We start from the raw sequence: 2,593 nt of genomic DNA, 5'->3' as shown, positions 1-2,593 counted from the left end.
CCCACACTATATATATATATATATATATATATATATATATTCACACATTACATTTAAAAAATATATATTTTGATTCATTTTCTTTTAGTTTAACTCGATGTAGACTCGATGAGCCATCAGGCTCCTAAACCCAAACACTTAATAATCAGTAAGATATTCAATATACTGACATTGTCACTTGCACACAGCACTTTCTGTTTATTTTCTCTCTCTATTGCTGCTGCGTAACTACCCTGTACAACCTGTTTGCACATTCATGCTCATCTTATCTTAAAAAATATTTATTAAGTCTACAGTATACTGTCCTGCACATTTTATTTGACTCTTTATTTCATTTTTTCCATACCTATATTTATATATAATTTTCTTTTGTGTTTGTATTCTATAATAATTGCACTGTCCATGGAGCGGACCTGACTTACATTTCACTGCTGGTTATATATTCTCTATATAACTGTGTATGTGATGAATAAAAATCTTGAATCTTGACTACTAAAACACCCAAAACTGAAATAAAAATGTATAAAATTCATAGACATTAATTTTTTTTTAAATTTTTAGTCAATGTTTTAATAATTAGATTTTTTTGTCATTTTTATTAGTTGTTTTTTTTAATGTGTATATTGTTTTTACTCATTTTAATTTCAGTTTTAGTTATTTTATTACATCAAGTTTATTACACCTGGTTTTATGGGAAACTGATCAAAATGAAGGGAGTTTATGATTAAAACAAGAACAAATATCTGCCAGCTGGTTTACAAAAATCAACTTAAGTCAAAGAAAAAAAAGCTTGATTTAAGAATGTTTAGATATTTGTATTTGAAAACAAAACAAAAATGACTTAAGACACATACATATATATATATATATATATATATATATATATGGTATTAAATGTTGCATGCACTGCAAAATATAATAATTTTAAAAATATATATATATATTTTTAAAATTATTTTATTTTGCAGTGTATGCAACATTTAATACCATGACTTTATGAATTTAAGACTTTCTGCTCTGGTTTAAGACATTTTTAGGCCTTTATTTTTGGAAGGGTAAATTAATACTTTTTAAGACCTGCAGAAACCCTGCAAAATGAATATTTCTAATGACGATGGGACTCTGTTTAGACAATTTTCTTTCTTCTTTGGCTCACAGTTTTAGCATTTTAATGTCAAAAAAATAAATTCAGTTCACGGTTGCAATCATCACAAACACGGTAGTGATCTGTTATAATGTCTGTGTTGAGCTTGCGAAGCAGATACAAACCTCAGTGTCAGTGTTTGCTGCACAAACTCTCATCTCATCATCCAAACACAAACAAAAACACTCAAACTCTTTCAGTATTGCTTCGTTTATTAGGCCCTTTATTTTTATACAGGACGGGACTGAGTTTGACTTCCTGAATGTCGTACAGTGAGCAGAGAGGTAGAAAACCCCGTTGAATTCACAAAATCCCTGAAACACAAACAGAGACAGATCGTTATATGGGCAAAAATCGATGCATTAAAAAATAGGTATTAAAAGCGAGTGATGCTTAAGAAACTCTTCCTGCAATTAATGCATTTTTGCATTTAAAAGTATCAGTAAATGATATCAGATGAAAACATTTTACTTTCATGGAAGGAAACACCACACTGAACACCCTAGCAACCACCCACAACCACATAGCAACACCCTTGTGATCGCCAACAACCCCTAGCAACCACATAGCAACAACCTAGTGACCAGCCAAAGCACATAGCAACGCCCTAGTGACCACTCACAACCCCTAGCAACGCCCTAGTGACCACCCACAACCCCTAGCAACGCCCTAGTGACCACCCACAACCCCTAGCAACCACATAGCAACGCCCTAGTGACCAGCCAAAGCACATAGCAACGCCCTAGTGACCACCCACAACCCCTAGCAACCACATAGCAACGCCCTAGTGACCAGCCAAAGCACATAGCAACGCCCTAGTGACCACCCACAACCCCTAGCAACCACATAGCAACGCCCTAGTGACCACCCACAACCCCTAGCAACCACATAGCAACGCCCTAGTGACCACCCACAACCCCTAGCAACCACATAGCAACGCCCTAGTGACCACCCACAACCCCTAGCAACCACATAGCAACGCCCTAGTGACCACCCACAACCCCTAGCAACCACATAGCAACGCCCTAGTGACCACCCACAACCCCTAGCAACCACATAGCAACGCCCTAGTGACCACCCACAACCCCTAGCAACCACATAGCAACGCCCTAGTGACCACCCACAACCCCTAGCAACCACATAGCAACGCCCTAGTGACCACCCACAACCCCTAGCAACCACATAGCAACGCCCTAGTGACCACCCACAACCCCTAGCAACCACATAGCAACGCCCTAGTGACCACCCACAACCCCTAGCAACCACATAGCAACGCCCTAGTGACCACCCACAACCCCTAGCAACCACATGATAAGAAACCAACTTGTTTGTTAGCTGCGCTGAGGAATCCGAGCAGACTCAGGCTTTATGGATGCCCAGCTCTTCTGGAGTGGAGATGCCCAGCTCCTGCAGCGTGGGTTTGAGCTCCTGGATCACATACGGATAGAC

General features: G+C 38.8%; 1 protein-coding gene across 1 annotated transcript in view; it reads right to left on the bottom strand.

Annotated features, from left to right (window-relative positions):
• Positions 1-1,338: 1,338 nt before the first annotated feature.
• LOC107665137 (cytochrome c oxidase subunit 5A, mitochondrial-like) overlaps positions 1,339-2,593 on the bottom strand; it is a 23,916-nt gene continuing 22,661 nt past the window's right edge. The window contains exon 4 of the mRNA XM_016455908.1: positions 1,339-1,458. The gene's annotated coding sequence lies outside the window, so the exon portion shown is untranslated. The remainder of the gene's footprint in view (positions 1,459-2,593) is intronic.

Source organism: Sinocyclocheilus anshuiensis, unplaced genomic scaffold (assembly GCF_001515605.1).
Source record: "Sinocyclocheilus anshuiensis isolate Anshui unplaced genomic scaffold, SAMN03320099.WGS_v1.1 scaffold1303, whole genome shotgun sequence".
In the NCBI taxonomy this organism is placed as follows: Eukaryota; Metazoa; Chordata; class Actinopteri; order Cypriniformes; family Cyprinidae; genus Sinocyclocheilus; species Sinocyclocheilus anshuiensis.
This window is presented reverse-complemented; position numbering and strand designations above follow the sequence as displayed.